The sequence below is a fragment of the Nothoprocta perdicaria genome, unplaced genomic scaffold (assembly GCF_003342845.1).
Source record: "Nothoprocta perdicaria isolate Ctin4 unplaced genomic scaffold, notPer1 scaffold_27, whole genome shotgun sequence".
Lineage (NCBI taxonomy): Eukaryota > Metazoa > Chordata > Aves > Tinamiformes > Tinamidae > Nothoprocta > Nothoprocta perdicaria.
The window spans coordinates 3191187-3217050 of NW_020455499.1; the positions used below are offsets into that span (position 1 = coordinate 3191187).

Genomic DNA, 25864 nt, shown 5'->3' on the forward strand with positions numbered 1-25864 from the left:
ACTCACAGGTCCAATTTTAAATTTAAATATAACTTCATTTAATTTTACTTTGCAATCAGATAAATTAATGTGAGAGAATCAAAACAATATGCAGTAATTACATTTAGAAATTATTCCTTCGGTCCTTCAAGAATGYTCCTTCTGTTTAAAATATTGAAATTTGGTGTCTAAGTATAAAGTGCAGTAGCATCTGTTTCTAATTGCTGGTTTAAATAATATAGACATCTTCAGGTTTCTCATCCTTTAGAAAAGAGATTTTTAGTAGGATGTTCTGAGTCAAAGGTTATAAAAAAAAATCATACCTCTAAAAATAACTAGTACCTCACATGTATTCTAGATCTAAACAATTTCTTTCTTACATAAAATGTTTCATTTAGTGAAGTATAGTTGCTATAACTTATTTGGAAATAAGAACCAGTTTGAAAGCCTGTTAGTTTTTTCACTGTTTGTATAAGCAAATTTTGGAGCAGTTTATATCAAGACCCAAAACTTGATATTTCCTCCTCAGTCTCACATATTTTCAGCACAAAATTATTGTGTTTCCAAAATTAAGTATTGGCAGATTTCTATTTGATTGCACTTTGTTAATTACCTTCCCAACAAAAGAAGTCAGTTAAACAAATAGATTAGCTCTACTGCTTGAATGACTTTGGGAGCTGGCACCTGAGCCATAGCCCTGAATTTATTCCTACAAACTCTTTGATGCATTTATAAGAACAAATAGAGTTGAGGAAAAGGATCAATTGTCCTATTGCCTCTCACTTATGTGCATTTTCCTACTGAAATTCCAGGGTTCTCCACCCAGCCTGTGGCCCAGGAGGCCATTTCAGCCCATGCTGGGGCTCTCGATCCCTGCCAGAGCCACAGTGTAGGTTTGTCTGCTCCAGCCCTGTCCTCTTCCCGGGTGGCCATTGATACCTGGGTTCCCCCAGCCCTGTCTCCTGAATCAGAACCTGGCAACTGCTACTTCCTCTGTAGTCCCTCAGATCGTGTGCTGGAAGGCAGACACAGACAGAGCAATCATTCCCTTCCCAGTTGAAAATGTGTGTTTTTTTTTTTTTTTTTTTTTTTTTTTCTCCTAAGTCTTCTGGAACAGAACCTAGTTGGTCTGACTCTTCTTTGGCACTGAATTTATACCGCCTCATACTGATACTTCACATTGATTCCAAAGCTCATTCAGATTTGGATTTTAATCCCAAAAAGAAGGATAGCATACACCAAACTGTGAGCGTATGAGGATTCGCCCTTCTTCTTTCCCCAGATGRAGAATTTTCAGAATGAATGCTATCTGTATAATTGCTTTCCCACCTTTTATTAGAGGAAGGCTTGGTTGAAAAAGTGGGTTTATATTTTGCTCTGTAGGAATTAAGTTTCATGGTCATCCTGACCTTTCCAAGGAATGAGTTAGCTTGCTTCTCATCTGCTCAGCCACCTGTATAAAAGAACTATGAATTCAATCTCATAGAACCCACATGACCTACGAATGATTCATTGTTCCAGTCAGTACAATTTATTAGTATTCCTGAACGAATCTCCTCCCTCTCCATCCCACTGACCCCAGGGCACCTTCACGCAAACCTGCACTTCATTTATTGTCAGAAATTCTGAGAAACAGATCTCAACACAACAAGGTGTATCCTGATCCCTCTCAGGTCTGTCCCATGGTTTCTCCACACTTAGATACAAGGATGATTTGGGAAACTGCAGAGAATCATCACATGCATTGGTAGAGCCTCACATGCCAAAGAGTCATCAGCTGGTCAAGGGCCATAAAATACTTCAGCCTCAGTGAGAAAATGTATGCACTGATCCAGATTTCACATGCATTTTGGCCACCAATATGGTGAGATTTACCCTGCCTTCATTACAGGATATCATTCCAAAGTATACCTGGCAGTAGCTTCAATCAACCCTTTGTCCTTTTCATAGCCAGAATGCACCATCTGACAGCTACATATTGATCATTTAAGAGAGCCTGTCCTACCGAACATGAAAACTCTGACAAGAGCTATGGTTTGGCTCCACTCCTGCACAAAGAGGGGACCACCTTCAGCTTCCAACAGCAAATCGCTCTCTTAGCAGCTGGCCAACCAGCCAGTGAATTAGTTCCTGTGCTGACCTGATAGCTACATGATCAGTCTGTATCGTGAAGAGCCGCAGATGTTAAATCACAGTCAAACATCTACAGCCAAGAGAAACGGGCCTGCTGGCCAACATCCTTTAGAGACCCCTTGCACTGGAAATGAAAAGTCTGACTAGTTACTAGGGACCCTCTTTCATGCTTTCACTTTAATTTTTCAAATAGAGATGAGTCTTAGCTACATATGGGATCTTTGTGTTTTGCCACATTTTAGAGGGAGGAGGATGTAAATGTGGGGTGAAATCATAGCTCTGAACTCAGAGGGAGCTCTGCTGATGGCTTCAAGAAGGCAAAAGCTTTTTAAATCCCAGCCTGAAAGAGTGACCTACTGGCAGTGTTGAATTGTGTGGAAATGAAGCATGCAGCTCATGTTCCGTTTTGGGGGCAAAGGCTTTAAGACACCGCGCAGGCCCCATGTGCAGCCGAGGGTCAAGCTCAGTGCAGTGGCAGCACAGCAAGGCTGAAAGTTTGCGGGCAGCAAATTGATCTTAGCCAATGTGCAAACCGAGAAACAGAGGCTTAAGTAAACAGCCTGTGTAAGGTTTGCCAGGGATGTCATTTGGGAGACATCTGATCTTTTCCTATTGTCTGGAAGAGGGGCATGCAGATGGTTATAGGTTTGTAATGGTGTCTGCAGATTGACTGGTTGTAGTGGCATTGCTACATTAATAGGAAGTCTCTGTCAGAGCCTGTAATTATGCTGAGCTTTAATACAGCAGCAGATAAACTAAAGGCATCCAAGGAGAGAGCTTGTGAGGGAACGAGAGGAATTTGCATGTCTTACAAAGCCACTGTTACCTCCAGTTCTTCAAAACAGAAATTTCCAAAGGCTGTTACTTATCACTGTAAGCACCTTAGGAGGACTTCAGTGCTGGTGAGGATCCTTTTCATTTCCAGACTTCAGAGTAAAATCTGATTTGTCAAACAACTTAGAAAAAAACATCTTTTGCTTCTTATTAAACTCATACTTCAATAAGACACAAAAAGGTGTATGATAGGTAGTTTTACATCTCCTGCTAGAATATAGAATTATAGCTACAGTCAGAAGCAGGGCTGAGATACACAGATAAATGTTGCGGTCCAGCAGAGTGGGCAATTCTCCTGGGTGGTCRTCTAAATTTAGAGAGATGGTGACTCTTTTTTTAGGGGACATGAAAGCATTATGCTTTCTGCCTTGCTAAATTTCATGAGGAAACTGATAAATGCTGCATTTATCTTGCCATGCTATTTCTAATAAGATAAACTGCTTTTTTTTAAAAAAAAAAAGAAAAGAAAAGATGAAACAAGAAAATAAATTACAAGTAATAAGTAATAGCTCAAGAATCACATTACTCCAATTATTAACTGCTCAGCCACCTGTTCCTATGTTCTCCTATGTTTATTTTTAAATRCATGTTAATTTTAAATGTAATTGTTTAGATACTAATACTCCCTCGATCATTWATTATCTAATAGTCATTCACTCTAAATGTGTATTTCTTCTTTTCTACTTCTAATGCTTGATGTGTTATGCTCTGCTGATATTATACTGCTTCAACCATGTTTTTTTTCCTACTTCTAAACAGAGAATATAGATTATCCTGTTGCTTCATTGGATCCTAGGAAGGTCTGTCTTTTATGATTGCTGAAAATTGGTATAGTGAGTAGAAAATGGGACTGCATATTTCAGAACAGTAATTTTAGTCACTGAGGCTGTGGTAATGAATGCTGGTGGTTTGAATGCTCTGATAAAGATAGCATCAGTGCTGAAGGATACACAGTCATCAGGTATTCCTGATTCCATGTGGTGGAAGGAAGGAAGCAGMAAGTTTAGTTGAGAAAAGTAGAGAAAATCCTCGACTTAAGGCCCTGGTGAATTTAGAACACTGAAACCTCAATATCTATAAAATTCAATGGTCAAACCCCATGAAAGCCTCTGTAATCTACGCCCACCCATAACATCTAAGCATATAAGTATTTGCTTGGATTGGTGTCTTTATACACAAATGATGTTAGAATCTAATTCTAAAAACTTATATTTATGCTTAATTGTTCATTTTCTTCCTGCTGCCGTATGGCTTGTGTGCTATTATTCCAGTTCTTTATATGATGCYCTGCAAATTTCTTGCTGTCCATCTCTCAGACATTATTCTTGCAACAATCACTCAGGCACCAGTATAATTTTTACCAAATGTTTCTGTAGCATTGAATTCAATGCAACTTTAAGCTCAAGATTAAATTAAGCCATATTCGTTAATGTCTCTTGAACTGGGATCTTAGACTGTGGGCACCTGTCTTCTGGGAGCTGCAGTTTTGTAGTCTGGTGCCTCCTGGCATGCAATCCCCTCTGCTGTCCTCTCATCCCTAATGCGGTTGCTTGTGTGCATTTCCTTGATCCAGTTTAAATCCAAGGGACTCGAGCTTGTTAAGGTATTTAAGGGCTCATTAATTCACTTGCTTTTAAAAAAAAAAACTGAGGCAGTAAAGTATTTTTTCTTTCATTTTGCTTTAAACTGTTTAAATATAAGTATTTGAAATGAGAAATTGGTTTATATTGCTCAAATTGGAAGCTGATGAATAGTTTTTCTCATTTTTTTTTTCAACTGTATTTCTGTGTCAGGAATGGTTTTCTAGTAATGAATGTGTTCTATATTTGCAAGCAAGCTCAGAAGTTGATGAACAAGAAGACCCTCACCAGCCTTAGTGGGGAAAGCTGGGATCAGTAACCTGCACAGTCTCATCTGAAGAAGGTTGTAGATCCATAACTGTGAAATAGTCAGAGACTTTAATATTTACTCAGAAACGTGGTCAGCGCATTTTGGAACTGAAAGGGGATCTGTATTTTATCTTCTCAAGAGGTTGGGGAGCTCCCATCTGGCTGATTCTCAGAGAGCTGTGCCACATACAAGTCCAAATGTGGTTTGGGAAGCTTCCTTTCAAATAGCAGATATGCTTGGATATGGAGTTCTCAATATAATTAAGATTTGAGCACCATGCGACATTTTTTGCTGTGAGCAGGTTTGTTCAACTCCTTTGAATAAGTCAAGATTTAAATAAAGCTTTTCATGTTATATCATATATTTGACTTCCCACAACTTGTGTTTCAAAGAAATATCTCTCAAGCTGAATTGTTCAAATGTAGTTATTTCTGAATCAAATTTATTTGAAGCTTCTGTTACCCTGGAAGCTGATTGAAATGTGGGTCAAGTCTGACATCAAGTGGTCAGATGCAGTTCTCCCAATGGGACTATTAATGTAGTGTGATTCCTTGCGTCTTAAGGAAGACTTCCCACTTGCTTCTCCATGTTTTTTTTTCTCCCGTAAACATTATTTCTTAACACGCTTCCCACTTCAGTTTCCAGCAAGGTCTTGGAGTGTCATTGCTGACGGATACATGAGGAATCGCATTAGTCCTTCATTAGCTATTGCTGCTACCGGATCTGTCAACAGAATGATGGGATCATGTGAACAATTTTTTTGTGACTTGGCAGTGCGGACAAGACCTCTACCACTCTGCTTTGTTTACATATATATTCTAACAAGATCTATGTCGTTCTATATAATGTGAAGCTTTTGAGACACCAAACCCACCATCTCTATGGAGATTTTAGGCGTGTCAATAACGGCAAGAACACTTAACACTTGTGCCGTGCTTCCTATCACTGAAGCATATTGCCAACACTAATTCATTAGTTCTTATTATACTCTGAAGAAATTTAGTGGAATTATTAATTCTAAGGAGCAGAAGAGGGAGTGGGGAAAGAAAGCAAGARAGAATCTAAATGTTTGGCTCAAACTCCATGAGAAATCTGAGACCTGAGGCTTTCCTAGCTGTGTGCTGAAGCTCATTCCTCCAGCACACTGAGATGTTAACTTCATGCTTTAATAGCATCCATAGCCATGTTGGCTAAGGAGCAGGTTGGGAATGTCAGGTGCATGTCTGGATTCCTAGAGCTCCCTTCCTGCAGGGTGGGGAGTTKCCCTTCATCAGCCCCTGGGATCTATTTCACCTCCTCTTGCAATAATCAGAAGACTTTAGCTCAGCCTATTCAAACAATAAATTATGGGCCATAATTTTTACAGTATAATCTTTGCATCAGCACAAAGGATCCATTTTTTTCCCTGGAACACTCATGTGTTTATACACCCTCTGCATAGAACAAACAGTACAAAGTTCAGCACTTACGCATASCTTAAAACTGATAGAGTCAGCAAAGCAAACATACATTTTAAATTTCTCCCATAAATGCCACCACCTGATAAGGTCGGCCATGGTGTTTGTGTTTGAGCTACCTATTAACAAGTGGATGCTGTTGTTTAAATTCAGCCCAGGGTGGAGCCATCAACTTCATTATCTGTCTTTCTGGGCTAAATTTTGGTTTTCAGTCTGGAGCAGTAGTTTCACAAAGACCTTAAGCTGCCATAAACCAGTAGCATTGCCAAAAAATACAGTCCTCCTTCTGTTTCATCATACTGTTTTTGCAGTTTTGTGGTGAACTGGATTGGGCAAATATTACTCAAAAAAAAAAAAAAATCTCTGCACCTCTGATACATAATGTCTACCATTTCCTAGAGATCCATGGTAATATAACTCTGTGGTTAATATTCTTATCCTATCCTCTGTAAGCAGAGCTCCTTGCTTGAGCTTTTTTTTTTTTGTTTTAATAATAAATATCCTTTCTGTGAACTCTATGATCATGGTTCATGCTCCCAAGTCCTTATCTCTTTGGGCAGCCCAGGTCATGGGGAGAACAGACACAGTCTCATTGGATTCAAAATCCTGTAACCTGCTTACCTGGAAATAGTTGAGAGATAAAGTGAGTGACGTGATTTTGCTCTTTGTTAAAAAAAAAAAAAAAAACAGCAATGGCCTTGATTTGAAAGTTCCTTGCTTTATTTATTTTTATTTATTTATTTTTAACAGGTTCTGTTTTGATATATTTGGGTGTGTTTTGGTTTCCATCAATCTAACTTTGAGTTTGCTGTCTTTAGGTAAAATAGTGGTGAGCTTACTATGTAATTGCATGTTTGCTTCTGCATATATTTCAGTGGATGGCTCCTACTGAAAAAACAATTACTAGGAAAGTTGTTAAATTTTAGACTTGTTTCTGTTTAAATATGTTGTGTGTAATTTGTACTAAGTCATGCTGTCACTCAAGTTCCCAGTCATGCTATGACTTGTCATGATGCTGTTCCGGGGACCCGTTGTGCAAGATCCATACACCAGCAAGGGGACGGCAGTGTTTCCCCAGGGAGCCTGCCTTTTAAAGATGTGAAGGAAAGAGGATTCAGCAAATGGCCACTGAAGACGTCAGAATAACTCTTCAAATATATTTGCAGATCACTTGCCAAGTTACAAGCCACAGGGGGCCGGAAATATGCTGGTTGCAGATTCAGTTTTTACTAAAAATAAGTCCATCATTTCTTTTTAAATCTTTATTGCGGCCATCTCTTTCTAATCAAATAGTTCAACTGAGTCATGCAGTAGGCGTTGTTAAACAGATACAGAATTCTTCTATTGAGAAAAGCTTAGCCACTGCAGAAAATATACTGAACGGTACTGTGGAGCATTTTTAAAGAACATTTTTGGCAAGCACCTATTGATCTAAACTGATGGGTGCACTGAGGCTCACCAAAAAAAATAAACTCATTGGCCAAATGGCAGGGCTGTGTGACTCGAGCTACATCTTGCAGGCTTTGAAAGGAATTTTGGCCAGAGTTCACAACTGGAGAGTTTATTGTAGCTCATACAAAATGCACAGTAATTTTAGACAAATCTGGGTATTTTTATACTGAGCAGACTATTCAGCATAAGTGTGTGCATTTTTAGCAAAACAAATCATTCTCTTATTTAAAAACAAAAACCCCACTACATATGTTGCATAACTATACTTACCATTCTTTATTTTAAAGTCATACACAAACGGTTTRTTCTGCTCTGATTAGCTTATTAGTGGATGCTGGATCTGAAAGGCAGTTYTGGGGCATTGTCTGTCAACTTAGTGGAAATTAGGACAGTGAGTGCCTTCGATAGTCTTTGTTCATTAAACCATATCTCTGCAGATGTTCAGTGTTTTAGGAGTTCTTCAGCTGTTCTGAAGCATTGTTGCTTTTTCAGCTAATGAAAAACGTGTGACTCCGTATACTGTTTAGAGTCATTTATTAAAGATGCAAAGAGGTAGGCTTGTTACTCCAAACACTGACACCTTTCCTCTGAATTTATTATGCCCAGCAGTGCTAATATACATTTCCATGCCCTCTGAGAGAAAGATGAGTGTATTAAAGCTATCTATAGACATTTTTGCTCTCAGGAGATCCCTCTGAGCATGTTCTTGCAAACCAAGAGATCATTACTGCCATGGGGGATTCAGCTGTAGCCAGCTGTGCTTCTGATGTGAATAAGGGTTCATATGCAGGTTCCCACTGTCAGCTTTTAACTTAAATTACTGTAGGTATTTACAAAGATTAATGTATCCTATATCTGCAGAAAACTAATGAAAGGGCAGGTTATGGGTCTTGGTTTAAATTCCTGAAGTTTTTGAGTCAGAGCTTCTTACTGAAGAGCAGGCTACATGCCATTGAAAATGAAAATCTCTCTACTAGTGGTGAAGTCAACAGATATTTATGATTGCCATTGTGCTGGTGTCACTAGCAGAAATGTTGTCTTTAATTACAAATGAATGCAAAGGCAGTTGCACATATTTGCAGTGCTGTTTGAAGTAATGGACTAGGCTGGGAAGACTTGAATTTATTAGCTAGGGAAATGTACTTTTTCTGTCCTGTTTTCTTTTTTTTTAAGCTTTTTGTTGGCTTGTCAGCAAGGTCCTAGTGCTGAGTCCTTAAGAAAAATTTTGCAGAATCATAGACTCATAGAATTGTTAAGGTTGGAAGGGACCTCCGGAGATCATCCAGTCCAACTTCCCTGCACACGCAGGGCCACCTAGAGCACGTGGCACGGAGTCGCATCCAAGAGGGTTTTGAAGATCTCCAGAGAAGGAGACTCCACAGCCTCTCTTGGCAACCTGTTCCAGGGCTCTGTCAAATCATCATCTTGAAATCATACCCATCTCGAACCAAGAGGATGAATGTAAATGTCATAATGTAGTTGATATCCCTTTGGTTTTTGTGCTTCAACCTAGATATTCACTACACATGTAACTGTATGTTATTGGAATTCTTGATCTCATTCTAAACCCCAGCTTGTGGGTTTTGCTGTAATGCCTCCCAGTTTGATTTAGAAATGTGCGTTATTTGTAGGTAGTGTTGTTCTTGCTGGAGGATTTAAAGTGAAAATGCATTTGAAATTCAGAAGTCTGTTTTTCATCAGCATTACCCAATTTACCCAGTGTTATCTGGAAAATATAGTTAACAACTAACAAGAAAGGGGAAAGTAATTCATTTTAAGTACCTCTAATTAGCTATTTTAAAATGTGAAAATTGGTTTCATTTTATACTGTCATGTGTTCTCTGTGCTTGCATATAACAGAATGCAATGAAAATTAAGATAATACTACCATGCGTAGAAGTATTAGTTGATGATAGTATAATTGACTATTGGAACTGACCATTCCATATGTGTTTTATGAAAACATAAAATAGACGTAGGTTGATAATATAAAGAAAGGGGACAGCTTCAATAGTTCAGTATATTAAAAACGATAGTATATCAGAGATGGCTATTACACCAGCCATCAATCTTGAATAGTTTGTGAAGAATACAGCTAAAATGCAGTGAAGCTTTATAAGATTTGTGATCACAGAGTGTAAAATATAACAGATGCTACAATATTTAGATGCCTGCTGGCATTTACTTTTACCCTACACAGCTCATTTCAGTTATATGAAAATTTTATGTGCTCTGTAACCTCACTGAAATAGAAACATGTTTGTAAGGAGGCCACAATGGTACAGAGCATTTTCAAGATATACACCATTTGATCTGTTTAATAATATGTTTAATAAAATGGAGAAAATGGAAAGTTAGGCTATGTTATTATTAATTTAGTATTAAATTACAACTAATACCCAAACTTTGATCCATTTAATTCCTTCTAATCTGTGCTCTCTGCCAGATATGTATCTCTTAGTGATGGCTGGAGAAATCAAGACACCCCTTGTTTCGYGGATGAAGAAGCCTTATGGGCCATGAGCACTGGCAATCAAAACTAGAGAGATTAGATAAAGTAAGAATGTTCTAGTAGTTTACTGGTCTAGTTAAACCAAAAAGGAAATGATTAAGGTCAAAGACATTCCTCCGACCTGAGCAAAACTTTTAAGGCTTGACCTTGTAGATACCTGACACAGTATTTGATCAGGAGGAGGAATTCATTCAATACAGGCATCCAAAGCGACACCAAGGTTTGTAAAAGCATTTCAAGTGGTGATTTGTCCATACGGCTATTGGCCTGGTTCCTTTTCAGTTTTAGGTTTAGTGAACTGGTTTCCCATGTGGTTATCTGGCAGGTCTACAAGTGCTCGGTTTGTAGGAAACCACAAGATTCCGGCTGTTTTTCAAGGAGGAAATACAACAYAGCCCTGTTCAAAAAGCCAAAGTAACTCTTATATAACTGGAAGTTACTTCTTTTTATTATTATATATTAATAATACAAAAGCCTAGCTCATGTTCTGACTTTTTTCTTATTCCAAAAAATGTTATCTTTCACCAATGCCAGTCACAAAACACAGGCTATATATGTACTTGATCTTTTATAGCAGCATAGCATTTATGCTTCCTATTTATGGATCAGACCCCTTGACAAACATGAAACTAAGCTATTTTTCTTCCTCTCGCCCATAATTTTTTATACAGCAGGAAGCATGTTACTTTGAGCTAGACAGCTGGAAAGTGGAGATTCTTTGGCCTTGGCAGATATTTCTCCTGTTAGCTTGAGTTCCTTGAGCTTTAAATAATCACTGCAGAGCATCTTCCCCATCATTCTCCTGGTGTGCAAGTTTCGGGTGCTTTGTGGAGGGCCTTAGCTCCTGCCAAAGCTGTAAAAACTGAGCTCCCCTCTGCTGGAGTCATCCCAGGTGGCTGTTTGGTCACTCAAAACTGTGCACGGGAGCAATGTTGCAAAGCGGTTAAAAGCAATTTTGTAATCAAGGTTACCATTTTACCTGCTGTACATACACAAAAAACACTAATATTTAGCTACACTAAATCATCTGATTGCACTGCTGCAAAGCAAACAAACAGCTATTTTCTAGCCTCAGCTAACCTGTTGGGAAGTTAGCAAGCAGTCACATTTTGTGCTTCTGCAAAATAAAGGAAATTATGTCCAGATTAAGGAAATAAATTGTGCCATCTTGCCTTTGAGGCGGACAGCCTGTTCATTATAGTCATTTAGAAACATAATCACAGCTTAGTTGGAAACTCAACTAATTAACAAGTGTTTTTGATCATTATAATGGATTTTTATCATAGTCTTTTCATTGAAATTCATGTAGTCTTTGATGTAAATAAGCAAGAAGTTAGGAAAGCAACCCAGTCCAGGGAACCTTGGTTTGTAATYTTCCTTGCTGAACTGAAAGTATTTTCAAAGATCAGACCATTATATTAACTATAGCAGATACATGAAAATACTATTTTCAACAGGCAGAGAATCAAAGTCAGTACCTGGACTCATGCCATCTCACCTGGGGTATGCAAAAAGTAGAGCTATGCAGGGAGATACAACATATGTCAGGGCTGTTGAATGTCACTCATCTCTGACGATCGCAGCGTAACTGAGGGCTGTGGTGCACATGGTTGGAGCAGGAGCAGTTCTGCCTGCAGCTTCTAGAGGCCGCCGTGGCTTCAGGCTGATGAGATGTCATCTCTGCCCTTCCTTTGGTTGCTGTTCTTGCTGCTCCATCCAAGCGGTGCTTTGCCCAGGTGGTCCTGGCAGCAGCAGCAGATGGCATGGCAGGTGGTGGCCAGAGGAGCTGGAGAGACATTTTGATATTCTTCCCATGTGTCCCAATTCCTTTACCAGAGCCTTGTCCTTTGGAGGTGGAGAACTTTACTGCTGACCTTCAAAATGATCTCAGCTCTGGCTGGGGACTTCCTCCCAGGAAGTAAGTAATGTCCCTCTCATCCCGGATCACCCACCTCTTACCTTCTCACTATAACAGCACCTAACTCAGCCAACACCTCAGCTTCCTTGTCTACATGCTATGACTCTGTGCCTTGTTGCCACCTGTTTTTAGGATCTCTCAGTCTGATAAGTCTGATACCCATCTCTAGTCCTTGGTCATCTCCCATTTCCCCACTCCAGCCCCAAAGTCTTTCTTCATCAAGCCATTTGCCTAATCTCTGTTAATGAGCTGGATGGGGCATTGCATTTGCTTGGAGAGGAGGTGAGTGACAGTTCTGTAGTGTGGAGCTCATCCCTAACAGTCTCCTTCAGTTCCTGCRGAGCTGCCCAGTGCTGGGAGACTGCCCCGGGAAGGGCTCAGCTGTGTGGGAGCTAATGGAGTTTGTAGCAGTCCAGCTCTGCACCCATCCGTCTGATATATTGAGTGTCTTCCCATTGACTTCAGCAATTCTACATGAGACCTTGTTGGGTTTTCTTTCCCAGGYAATATGCTGGAGTAAATCTGTTACTCTGAGATCATGCCCCGGGAGGCAAAGCTTGCCCTGCTTCATATTCCATGTCAAATCTTTTCTGAATCCTTTCATTATTAATAACAAACTGCAAATTCTGATCGCAGGGTACCTGAGGCAAAATCAGTGATATGTGTGTAATTTAAACCTACTCTTGCAGGTCTGAGTTCTAAAGATTTTATCAGTGCAATTTCTGTGTTCAGCTGGGCAAGCTATTGCATAATTAGAGATAAGAGCCGAGAACCTTAGAGAGGAGAGAGATGTAACTAACCTTTGCTAATGAAGAGGATCATGCAAAGAGTGTTTGATTTTTATGTGTATCTGATGCTACAATTGAGCATGGTGTAGTTGCCTAGTGTATTGTAGTGACTTCTGTGATGTCCTTTCTTACCGAGTGTGGCTGTGAAAAATACTGCCTGGGGCAAGGGGAAAAAAAGATTCCACTTGCTGGATAGCAACAATCCTGCCCTCTTTGAATTAACTCAACCTAAAAAAWGCGCTAGGAAAAGTACTAAAATGATAAAGACTTCCTGTTGCAAGAGCAGCAGCGTTACAGACATTGCTTTTGTGTACTTCTTTCTAAAGCTTTTCAAAGAAGGACCAAGGACTAACACAACTCTCTGCCTTCAGTGCAACTGCTTTGGACTAGCACTGAGGTGAAATCTCAACCTGTGCATCTTGTAGGCTCCTTTCAGGCCAGTTTGCATGTAAGACTATTCTGTGTTTTTTCCTCAAATGTGTTAGTGGCCATCCCTGACAGTTTTCATTCTGCATTTAGTAGGCACTAAAGGGATCAGCCAGAGTTGCAAATTTGCTTATAAGAATTCAGTGGTTTAATAATGAAGTGAGAATCCAACTGCTAATAAGCCTGTTTGTATTTCTTGCTTACTTTAATTTATTTTTCCATACTATTTCATAGGCAACTTGGATTCTTGCTAGAGAGGTAATTTTCTCGTCCACATTTTGATTCTCTCACCCTATCCATATGCAAATGTATATTCTTTCCCATTCATTTTCACACAAATGAGCAAACTCATTTTGTTTTGCCCTATCTCATGTTATCCTCCTAGGACAATTCTAACAAATAAGCATTTCAGATCTTTTCTACACATGAAACAAATACTACTTTAGTTGTACATTATGAAAAAATGACTACAACTTTTCTTACAAGTTACCTGCAGTTATACAAGTCCGAATGTACACGTGCATGCTTGTAGGTACATGCACAGTTATAACTTTAACTCTTTATGAAAAAGGAAATGAGTCTTGGGTTATAATCAATCCCCTTCAAGTTTTGTTTCATATAAAGAGACTTCTGCCCTGACCTGTCTGCCCGATAGTCTGTGGGAGCTGGGATTTATTTGTTTCCACGTTTATGTTTTATTAGCTCAACCACCAGTGAATCAATAAAGTTTTGTTGGCATCAACAGCCTCTAACAACAGCAGTACAGTAGACAGTGTGCCCGCTTCCCAGCTCCTGCAGTTCAGAGATAGATACATTCAGTTAAACTATTTTTAGATGACGTTTGTGTGCTTATAATGCTGTAGATTGACCATTCAAAGATTTTTGGTGGTAGATTTAAATAGAAAAGAGTCGCTAGGTGTTTTCTACTTTGCTGATGAATATAATAAGAATAGGTTGTTGTTTTTAATTTGTTGTGTAAAGCACTGAGATGTCCTGAGAGGTTTTAATCTGTTGGACTGGAATGTGCCTAGAAGATATGAGGAGGTTTTGATATTAAGAGGAAAGTTAAGGTGTTTGTAAGGTTGGCTGCGTTAGTGCCAAGGATTTTGATAAGAGTTTTAAGAGTATCCCTGTAAGTACAAAGGTGTTTGTAAAATTTTGTTACTCTCATGGTGTTCCGGATATCGACATGATATCCATGTGTTAATGTGTAATTGAAAGTATGCGCTACGCCAAGCATAGTGCACATGAACGTCAGTGTAATGGCTTGAATTATCAGAAGCCTCTGAAGCTGTCCCAAGATGGTATCTTCCAGCATTTCTTGGTAGGCCAGGCCAAGGAGACTATAGGAATAGATAACAAAATGCTGACAAGGTTTATCTCTGTTTGACTGTTTCATAAGATTGCAGGGTAATTCAGGTTGGAAGGGACATCAAGAGGTCTCCAGTCCAACTTCCTGCTCAAAGCAGGGTCAGCTCCGAGATCAGATGAGGTTTCTCTGGCTCTACCCAGTCGGATAAAGCTCATTCTCATGGCAGGGTCAGCTCTGCTCCCTCAGCTTCTCCTCACAGGCTGGATTCTCCMTCTCCTGGCAGTTTTGGGGCCCTCCACTGAGCTCACTCCAGTTTACTGGGGTACCGAGCTGGTCTCTATATTTAGAGAAGGTCTAAACAGTGGTGAGAAGAGGGTGACACTTGTTTCTGTTATGTCCCAACAGTGCCTGTGTGAGTACAGCCCAGGGTGCCGTTGCCCTTCTTTGCTGATCCTGTTCATTTTGCTGTCAATCACAGCCTGCAGAGCTACTCCTTGGCTAAGCATTGTTCTGCTAAAATAATAGCTTTTTTTTTTTTTTTTCTGGAGCATAAGCTCTTTTAAAAGAAGCCACCTCTGTATGAGGTATATGAGACTAACACCGTAGGCCCTAGTCTACTAGGGCTCACTGTTAAGAGTAACGAGTAGAGTTTAGGCAAAAGTGAATGAATGTACCAATCCAAAATGTATATTTTCTTTGCTCTGAGACATCTACCAGAGATGAGCAATTGTGGGGATGTGGAGATGTAAGAGCAATGAATGTGGGTGGATCTGCTCTTCAAAACATACTTTTTGTTTTCATCCGTGTAGCACCACCAGGATAYGCAGAGGAACCCACTGTTCTTGCCATCCATCACAGTATATCCTTGCCCCTCCTGCACAACCGTGTGGAATATTGTGATGTGAAGCACTAGCATGAACAAGTGAGGCTGCCTGGTATTTCATTAGCTGCCAGTAAAAAATTGTTTTGTTTGTGAATTCAGAAGATAAAATATAATGAAGACACTAAAAAAGTATTTGATAGTGATTTAGAACAGAATACTGAAACAGGAGGGCCATCAATGCTATCCACCACAAACAGCACTAATAAGCATGGAGAAATAGGCTTACTATCTGCACTTGGCAGGCTCCAAACTCAAAGTTCATGGCAAAATGCTGAGTCAAAAATAGGAAATTTCATTTCTTTGCTTGAGATGTTTTCTTTCTAGCTGCAGACCTGGTCAGTAACCAGAACTGGTCTTCAGATGAGGTTCTCAAGAAGTGTCTGGTCTGTAACACCACATACTGAAAATAAACCTTGTGTGGGAGGATAGCTACATCTACAGATGTGTTCCTTAGTTCTAAATTTTCATGACCAATGACAGAAAAATATGCTCCAGTTTATGCCCAGGAACTAATGAACTGATGAGAAATGATAGTGTTTCCAATAAATGTAATTATTCGACCAGCTTCTGTATGATTTCTATTTCAATTTTCAGTAGAGAATCCTTTTAATTAAAGCAGACGGGTTAGATTTGTTCTGCTAGCTGGGCATCATCAGTGGAACTGTTGATGGAGAACCACCTATCGAGCAGCCAACTTCGTGCCTGGAGATACATAACCCCAGTCACCACCTGCAACTGCCACCACAGCAGCGCTGTGGGCAGGGCAGTTTGTCACCACCAAGTGAGGAACAACCACAAGACCCCACTCTGACTTGCTCAGCCGTGGGTATATATGCGACATCAGCAGGCTGAGGAATCAAGTCAGGTTTAATTGTATTATCTGATTTTATTAAGCCTTTCCAGTGTTCCTAAAATGGCGTGGCTTTTTTTTTTTCTGTATTATCTGAAATGCAAAACACATTTGCTTGAAATTAGAGCAAGTTCATGTACATATTCAGACTTCAGATAAGGACCTCGATATGTCTTCTGTGTTTAAATTTAGACCTTGGAAAATATTTCCATAAAACATTTCTTTTAGTTTTCATTTAAAATCTATATCCCCTTTTTCGCTACATTAGAGGAAAATGGTAATTTTATGTTAATTGGGTTTGTTCATGGAAATAGTAGTCTAAAAGACTATGGAGAAAGAAGAAATTTAAGCTTTAATTATAAAAATGTTGGCATCCAGGCCAGGACAGTGCTGCAGATAGATGGAAGTAGAAGAGCTGCTGGGGACCTGCGTGTCACCAGCCACATTAGGCTGGGGCAAAGACTTTTTTCAGCTGCTCTTTTGTATAAGGGGATGCATTTCTGTATTTGTATCCTGGCATTTTCATGCACAAAAGGGAAAATCTAGCCAAGAAAAGAGGAGGCCAAAATAAATGTAATACACTTGTTGTGAATGATTTAATCTTGCTTTATGAATCTTTTGTTTTGGATGTTTTCTCACTTCTAACAGGCCTAAATACGTCTGGAAGCTGCATTCTCATATGCTACCAAGGTAGCATTTCAGTAGCAGCCTTGCCTKCTGCTGAGAAAATAGTTGTTAAGAAATCATATAACAACCACTGCTGATCCCTAAAGGGGATTGCTTCTCCCACTAGCTATTATCTAAATTGGATGTTTTCTGCAAAGACGACCTGAATAAATAAAATAGCGCTAGCAACACAGGCATGCTAAGGATTCAAAGATTCTGCTTCCTCTCCTCTATTGTAATGCTAGCGTAACTGCACTGAACTCGGTAAGGTTATTCTGGGTTTAAAAGTAAGCCCTAGAGCCTCAAACACTTGCAGGAAAGAAGCTGTCCTCTCTCTCCCATTTGAAGCAGGAGGAAGGCCGTGGAGCTGTTTTATTTACATAAGCTGTCCACCAGATGGAGAGAAGGCCTGGAGGGCACAAAAGGACTCCCTTCCCCCATCTCCTCTGGAAATGATGGAGATGGCTCCATTTCACAAAAGWGTGTGTCTTACTTCTTCCCATGGCATCATTAGAGATTTCAGCTTTCTTAGAGCTGGAGGTGAGAGCAGGCCAGGAGGCCCAGGAGGTCCATCGGACCCGCACTGGGAGGCAGCAGGTGATGGAGGATGGAGGAAGGGATGTTTGCCTGTTAGATATTGTCACTTCAACATCTTCCTTACAGCTCCAGTTTCTATTCATGTAAATGTTCTCCTTCTGTGTGTGCCAGAGTTGATTTTTTTCCACCTTTTCTAAATATAGTTGCCTCTTTTTCATATCACCATTCTTGGTATTTTTATGGGGTTATGTTGTCTTTGGAGGGCACCAAGGATGGCTGGTCAGTGATCCCAGCTATTCTAAGTGAATTTGAACTTGTCACATTAATTATCTTTAGGAAAGACCTGAGATATTTGTTCTGTTGCAGTTCTCTAGCTCTGGTGCTTGGTCTCATGGGTTAAGGGCTCTGAGTTTAGGAATCAGGACAACACTTAATTCTTGACTGACCACATTCTCCTTGCCCTTTTTCCTGTGACGATTTCAGTAGAGATCAGCAGAAAATTTTGTATTACAAAATTTGTAATATAAATGTGAGTGTTTACAAATGTGAGTGTTCACAAAATTCTGATTCTTAAATATTAGGGGTTTTTGATATMTTTCTTTTCCATTTTATTTTTGTCAACTCATCTGTCTGAGATCTCTGCTGCTGGAAAGAAGCAGGATGAAGAGTTTYGTCTAATACACCGTTAAAATTCCATAAACAAGACAGAAATCTAGTAGCAGGCAGGGAATCTATACTGCAGCTATAAAACTTCTCTGAAAGAATTGCAGCAGCAGCTGGGGAGCACTAAAGACATTTTCTTTACCTACAAAGTAGCATTTACCAGCCTAGGTTTACTTGATCTTCATTTACATTAATATAATCATAATTATATTTTGAAGAGGAAACACTATGGAAACTTTTTTGTTCTCTGCAATAGTTATTCTTCCTTTCTGGCAGAACTCATGTTTTGAAGAGACAGAAACATACGCTATAACTCATAATTGGGTTCAATATGGAAACTTTCAGGTAAAAGATTAGTTACAAATATTTCTGAATAATAATAAAAAAAAATATTACAACTACTGTCATGTTGTCAGGCTTAGCCCAAACTGTAACAAACCAATATGAAGTGAAGAGAGATGTCCTGAGAACAGCTGCAGGATGCAGATCTACCAATATGGCAAATTTACGGAGCAATTTGAGATGCTGAGAGGAGAAGTGGCATGAGATGGACAGTGCTTTCAGTGCTTTTTCTGATGGCATTTAGCTATCGCAGAGGGGCGATAAAAATTACATGTCAGAATGGGATTTTTAGTCTTGGTAAGTTCATTGAGTAAAAAATCTGGGCATTTGGTTTCAGGAAAGTCATATTTTACCTTAGGCCCCAAATCTTGCAAAATGCTTAGCTCAGCATCAGGCATAGCACTAGCCAGATTTTCAGTTTTATTTTTCAACCACATGGTGAATCAAATCACAGACAAGATCAGGTAAAAGCTGGAGAAATAGGCTGGAGAGCAAAGTGTGAAGAAAAAAAAAAGAAAAAAGAAAAAAAAAGAAGATGCTTATTTATTTTAAAGTGCTTTCTGTTATATTCTAAGAGTATTTGTAACTGAGGATTTGTAATGGTGAGTATAGAGCATGGGAGATCCTCCACGTTAGAATTAAGGGCACCCCAGTCTATGAATGCAAAATTCACTGSGCTGGTTAGTGCAGGGAGGCTTTACATGCAGAAATATAACTTGCTTTTACTGCATTACACAGCCTGTGGAGCTCTGCTGTCAGGTGTCCATCCACACTCTGTGCGAGCACAGGCACACCGGGCCTGCGCATGTACACGTGGTGCTGCTGGGTCCACTGGGGCCCCTGAAAAGTCACAGCAAATTCTTCCCCAACGCCCCCTCCGGGTGCTGACAGGTGCAAGAGATGCTGCTTTGCCYTTTTGCATCGCTCCTGGCTGCGCTTCACCACGATTAGACGTTCAGTGGTGCAACTGGGTGCWTGCAGGTAGGTCCATGCGCATGGACCTTGCAGTCCCCTCATTCTCCAAGAAGAGGCCTGGAACTGAAATCACACTTTAACAGCAGCTACCAAAAGGATTTGTCTTTTCTTTTATTACGTATTTCAAGTTGTTGGTGTACATTGTATTAACTGTGGTGTGTTAGCAGAGAGAAACAACAGAAAGAAGTGAAGCTAATCCATGTGAAAAGGCTGCCTACTTACCAGCAGCTTCATCCTTAATCCATTGTTTCATTTTTCACTTCCCTCTTGCCAGCAATTATATGTCACCGGTGACTGGTGTAGCACAAAGTTGGAGATGAGGGCTGATACTTTACCTGAGAAGTAGTACCTCATACTGTATATCATTTCCCAGTGTATAGAATTTGGAAAACTGGTAATTTCTTGTTTCGTTTCCAGCATAATTTACTGTACTGTAGGRATTGTTCTGTGAACTTCTGATGAAAGCTGTATGTGCACACTGCCTTACTGCTTTGTTTTGGGGTTAGCCTTTCATGTTTCACATCTAAAGACTTGCCTTGATCCTGTGTCCTCTCTTGAGTAAGGTTAGATTTCCAAACTAATTGTAGTTGTTGGTCACCTCATTTTGCAGCTTTACCAAAGGTACTAAGATTTATTATTTTCCAGAAAATATTTCCAGATATTAATAATAAAGCCCCAAAGAGAGAGATCTGTAATTGTTTTGGCCTAAACTAAGTTTTGTGCAATGAGCAAGGCTTAGGACAGTTTTTAAACCCAAGTGAACTGCTGATTTATGTATACTGATAATAATAAATATGCATAAATTATAAATAAGTAATTACAGCTCCCTTGATGCAAACTGAACACTTAAGAATGAAGTCAGCAATATTGCAAAGTGTGGTGATCGTGGAGCCCCGTGCACACTGTATTCCAGGCAACAAGCAGTAGCTGTTAAATCCAGGATCAGTATTTCTGCTCCTGAATCATTCTTTATAGCTAAGCAGGCAGAGTTACACAGTAAGCAAAAAATAGAAGAATAAAAAGAAATGTTTCATCAAAGGGGCATTTTATTGCTACTGCAGCTTAGACATCAGCAAATAGTAGAATATGGCTCAAGTAATAAGTAATCACTTGGTTCTTTGTGTAGCTGTTGGACCCTGACCACGTCCCTGAAACCTGGTTTAGTTGCCGCATTGGCATCCCACGTGCCCCTGAAGTGGAAGGTGTCCACGTCTTCAGCCCCTGGTAGGTGACACATTTCAGTGCATTGTGTGATGTTTTCCAGGCCATGGAAGCCCAGTTCTCATGCCAGCGTCTGTCCTTATGAGTCCAAGCGATCCAAGCCTCCCGGAGCTTGCTCACCGTCCATCCTGCTCAGGGAAGCATTCCAGATGAGAGTGGGAGTGAGGGCTGGGAACTTGCCATCAGAAACATTTTCCAGGAGAAAAGTCTCATGACATAAAATAAGAAACATCCCAGCTGAAAACGCAGCAGAGTGCTCCCTATCCAGCCTCTCTGTTGGACTGGTAGCACGTACAGCCTTCAGATTTCTTGGCMTGGTCAGAGTCTGTCAGGAAATTTCTGTTACTGAGGCACAGGGGACTAACCCGGCACTAACGTGTTCCCTGACCCTGGAGTATTTTGGGAAGCTGAGCATTTCTGGTTCATTGCTGGGCTTTCAGAGAATTTTAAGGCTCTTGAGGACATTCGGTAACACTGAACCAGAATGGGGTTTTGATGGCTGCAAAATGAAAGTTTAGTGTTTTCATTTCTTGTACATTTTCTTTCCACAAATATATTTAGAAAAAAAAATCCTGAATTTCCAGTCTCTGGCTGGCTGCAGTCTAGACCATTACAGTTTCTTCAACTGTTTTATATAGACACCATAACCTTCTATCATGGTACCTTTGACATCTAGTAGAGGTTGTTCAAGCCCAAATACCTTTAAAAAAACCCCTATCTTTCCATGCCCTAATGCATTGAGGGCACTTTGGTAGGTGGAGGATGAGGCATTAATTAAATTGCCACGGTAATATATATACTATTTTAATTACATTTTGAATGGCCTATTAGCTGTAAAATTAGATTAGAGGATGCAATTAAAAACATAAATCTACTTAAAAAATACAAGATATGCATTGTTGCTTTGGAACTAGAATTGACCACTTGGAATAAAATGTGTCAGCCACATCTCTTGCTTTTTATTGAGTAATTTTGAAAATATTTAATTAGGATTAAACTTGAAAGATTCTTCCTATTAAATAAACTGAAAAAAAAAAAAAGTATAATGCAACATAGCCAGTAGCCATGCACTGGTGTAAAAGCTAAAATACGTAAGGTGTTTCAGCTGGGATGCTGTTGTGCCAGGTATTCGTATTTTGAAAAGGTTTTGAAGCACCTCATTAAAAATAATGAAAGTTGCCAGGTGCCCAGCARCTCATGAAACGAAGGACTGAGTCCAAGCTATTTCAACTTTATATTTTAAATAGGCTACTGTTGTTTTTTACACAGATTTTCAGTAAATAAGCTAATACTTGTTAAGCAAACTAATTCTACAAGCTATTTAGCTGAATAAACTAAAGGATACTTTAAATAATACATTACATATGAATATATTTACCATGGATATGCTATAAGTTATACAAGATAGAAGTAAGATGTTTTAAGTTTACTGGAGGAGAGCTATTTTATCTCTGCATTAACAACTCTTAAACATAATTTCATCTGAACATTTAATCTAAACTGATTGTCTTCTGAGGTGATTATATGGTTTAAGTTTTCTGTTTTTTYYTTTTTTTTTCTTTTTGTTTTCGTTTTGCCAGCTGGACCGTGCATTTCCCAGCAGCTTATTTTGCTGGTATTTGATTTGTGGCGATACAGATCATATACAAGCTGGCTTGTTTTTTTTAATGAACTGAATGTGTTGTRTAATAGAATTGCTAGGTTTGTGCTAAATTACTGCTTTGGGACTCATTATTGTGAGATGTTATCTACTTTGAACTGGCTTATTTTATCACAAAGAAAGAAATTGAATTTGCTTAAGATGGCAAATGCAGCAATAGATGGGTTGGTTGGTGGGTGTTTTGGGCACCCTGTTGAGCTGATATATATTTTATCTGATCTAATTCACATTCTACCCAGAGATGCGTACACCCACACATATGTCAGAGTCCATATAAAAAAACCTAAAGCAAACAACAACAGCAATATGTTGTTAAATGGTTAATTGGTGCTCTTTAGACGTCGTTTTTGACCATATGAACTGTAAATTCGTGATCCTTTCCTTAGGGCGTTTTGTTCCGTGCATGCAGGGGCTAATGATGCGTCTCTTTCTGCGCATATTTAGCTTTTGCCTGCAATTTTTTCAGCACATATACAGAGGCAGTTATTAGGCATTGAAGCTAAAGTGTTTCCATCATGGTCCAAGTGCATCAGGATAAATTGTTTAAAAGCCAAAAAATCATGTTTCCTTTGACAATTGCAGTTTCGGAAGAGAAAGCCTCTGTGTGTAATTTTTGGTGGGATTTTTTTGCTTTGAAAAACATGATGGCCTAATGCAATAATATATTTCCCAATAACATATGGGAAAATTAAATAATAGAGTTTACCAAAATTATTTCAGCTACTCTGGGCGACAATGTATGAAAACACTGCTGTACATTAGCAGAAGCCATGGGCAAATGATGAACATTTCTTCTACCTTAGTGATCTAAATCAATGAAACAGGGGTTCAATTTAAAGATGATTGTAGGGAAGTGCTGAAGGAATGTAAACTGCTTATAAATTGGTGGCAAACGCTTTCATTTGGCTCGTCCTTAGCTGCCTGCTACAATGCTGGCTTCTATAAATACATTCGACTCCGAGGAACAAATCCTGCAGTGGGGTCGGTTAGTAAGAGAGTCCTTACATGCATTTACCCCCACTCAGGGAAAGCTCCTGGTGCTGAAAGACACGGAGGGCTTGTGTGGATAAGGCCCCCTCTGGGTGTCCCCCGGCCACCCAGCGCTTTGCAGAGACACCRGTGCTCTGCAGCGGGGAGCTTTATTGATTCAGAGCTGAAGTAACACACATAGCTTATTCTTTCAAGAATACGCCCTCCCTCCAAAACAAAGCCAATGTGCAACAATATACATTTTTCACTCATCTTAGTAACCCTTTTTAAATGCCTTTTAAAATACTTTTTAAAGTTCTCCATGGTCCCATCACTTAGAGTAGAGATAGAAGAAATACTAGCTGTTTGCTGTCTGCATATCTTTAATATTTAGAGTCGACTGTAATGGTACAGCTGATACTGAGTGTAGTTAATTTGCTCTTGTTGAAATAACCTTTAAAATATCATTCCCTTAAACAGATTTTTTTTTTTTTTGCATATTGATGAGTGCTGGGTCCCAGTCATATCCAGTGTGTTTTTTTATATCCTCTCTGTTGTGATTTGAAGAGGGGGACAAATCTGGTAAGAGATGAATCCCCTTGTGTTCCAGTCGATCCTCAAATGTTAGAGGGGCTGGCGACGGCTGGACTCATCTCTTAATAGGGATAGCAAATACTATATATATAATATACTATATATGCTATATATAACTATAGGCCCAACTCTGGCAGTACTGGGTTCATGGACAGTCAGTTGATTGTAGGTCTGATCTTCTACAAAACAGGAGACTGAGTTCACAAATAACATGATCAGCTATAGGCCCGACTCCGGCAGTGTGGGGTTCACAAACAGTCTGTCAACTGTAGGTCCGATCACCTTCAGAACAAATAGTCCAGTTCATGAATAGCACAATTTATTCCAAGGCAATATTTACAAAACAGGTTTCGGATCAGTACAGGAAATTCTCTACTACAGTGTGGGATTCTTAGCTAGTGCCTAGTGTACAAATGCACAATCATCACTCACCCCAGAAGATGGGAGAGGGCTCTCAGCCTTGAGGAGTCTCCCCAGGTGATGTCCTGACCGCAAGGGAGGAAAAGGGTTCAGCCTGTTAAGTGATCCAGAAGTTATGACGGAGTCTTCCCTCTCTCCTCTTCCTTCCTCAGTCTTCCGTCTTCCTTCTTCCTTCTTCCTTCTTCCTTCTTCCTTCTTCCTTCTTCCTCCCATTTCCCTTCTCAGTTCACCTTTTATATATTTTCTTTTACATTTAGGTGGAGCTTGTGACTCTAGTCATACTTACTTTTGTTAYTGATTGGTTTAAAAAGCCTCTCGAGTTAATTGAAAATCTACAGAGCATGCTCAGTGAGGAGGGGTCATTCCTTGGAGGCGGGTAACTTCTGCGATGGGGTTATGTAGTGGTATTATAATGAGATTGGAATGAGGAAAAGTTTGAGCAAAGTCCATCAGATGGGACTGATCTGCCACCATTGTTGGCCCAGCACCAGACATCTTATCGTAATATGTGGCTTATCAGCTGCATGGTACGACCAGGTTGCCACCTCTGCAGGGAGTACAGCAGAGTTTGGCCGCGGTGTCTTCGCTCTGCTCCAGTCTCCATTCACTCATCAGCTGCACGGCACCACCAGGCTAYCACCCCACAGGGAAGTCAACAAAGTTTGGCCATGGTGTCTCCATTCTGCCCCACTCTTCGGTTGCTCCTACTAGTGCGTGCTAGGCGGGCAGATTGTGTTGCCAAGGGAATCATGGAGAAGCAGATTCCATATATGCCAACCATCCCAGAACTGGTAACTCTCTCTCACCTCAAGCAAGCCTCTGTACTGCCATAACCTCTGTTAGGCCCTAGTTTTTCTCTGATTTCCCCTTTCTCAAGCAATTTTCCCACACTCTCACCTCATTTTAGCACCACTATTCAACAGACAGAATATACCATATAACGTAAATTTTTACCCACTTTGCTTTCCTCTCTTAAGGAAGTTCCAGTCTTGCATGACCTTGGTTCTAAAGACCTTGATTTACATTACATTAACAGCTTTRTGGAGTAACTTTATAGTTTAGTTTGCTTTATTGATGAAAATCAAAACAGTTTTACTGACAGAATTTACTATTCTTTTTTTACAATTGTTTTTGGCATATGCTCATATTTTGGCTTTCATGTCACTGTTACTAGTAATTAGTTTGCTTCCAATATTTTTAATAGAGGAGGAGCATGTGATATTTTTCTTTAGTAGAGACTGAATAGATATGAGATATCTCTTACAAGGGGGTGAATGCTGTAGGCATGATTAATGGCATCATCATGTAACATAATTTACTTAGGACTTATACAACTGATAAAGTGTCATGCACTTCTGCTAAACTGAAATCTAAGTGAACTGT

At 39.7% G+C, this 25864-nt stretch overlaps 1 long non-coding RNA gene across 2 annotated transcripts; it reads right to left on the reverse strand.

The window, feature by feature from the left end:
- Positions 1–20723: 20723 nt before the first annotated feature.
- Positions 20724–24645, reverse strand: LOC112948633. 2 transcript variants are annotated; one of them, XR_003249670.1, is made up of 2 exons: positions 24494–24645; positions 20724–20966 (listed from the first exon to the last, which is right to left on the reverse strand). It is a non-coding gene; the product is annotated as an uncharacterized LOC112948633 (long non-coding RNA). The 2 variants fall into 2 exon arrangements; XR_003249669.1 differs by having other exon boundaries at positions 20761–21163.
- Positions 24646–25864: the final 1219 nt, after the last annotated feature.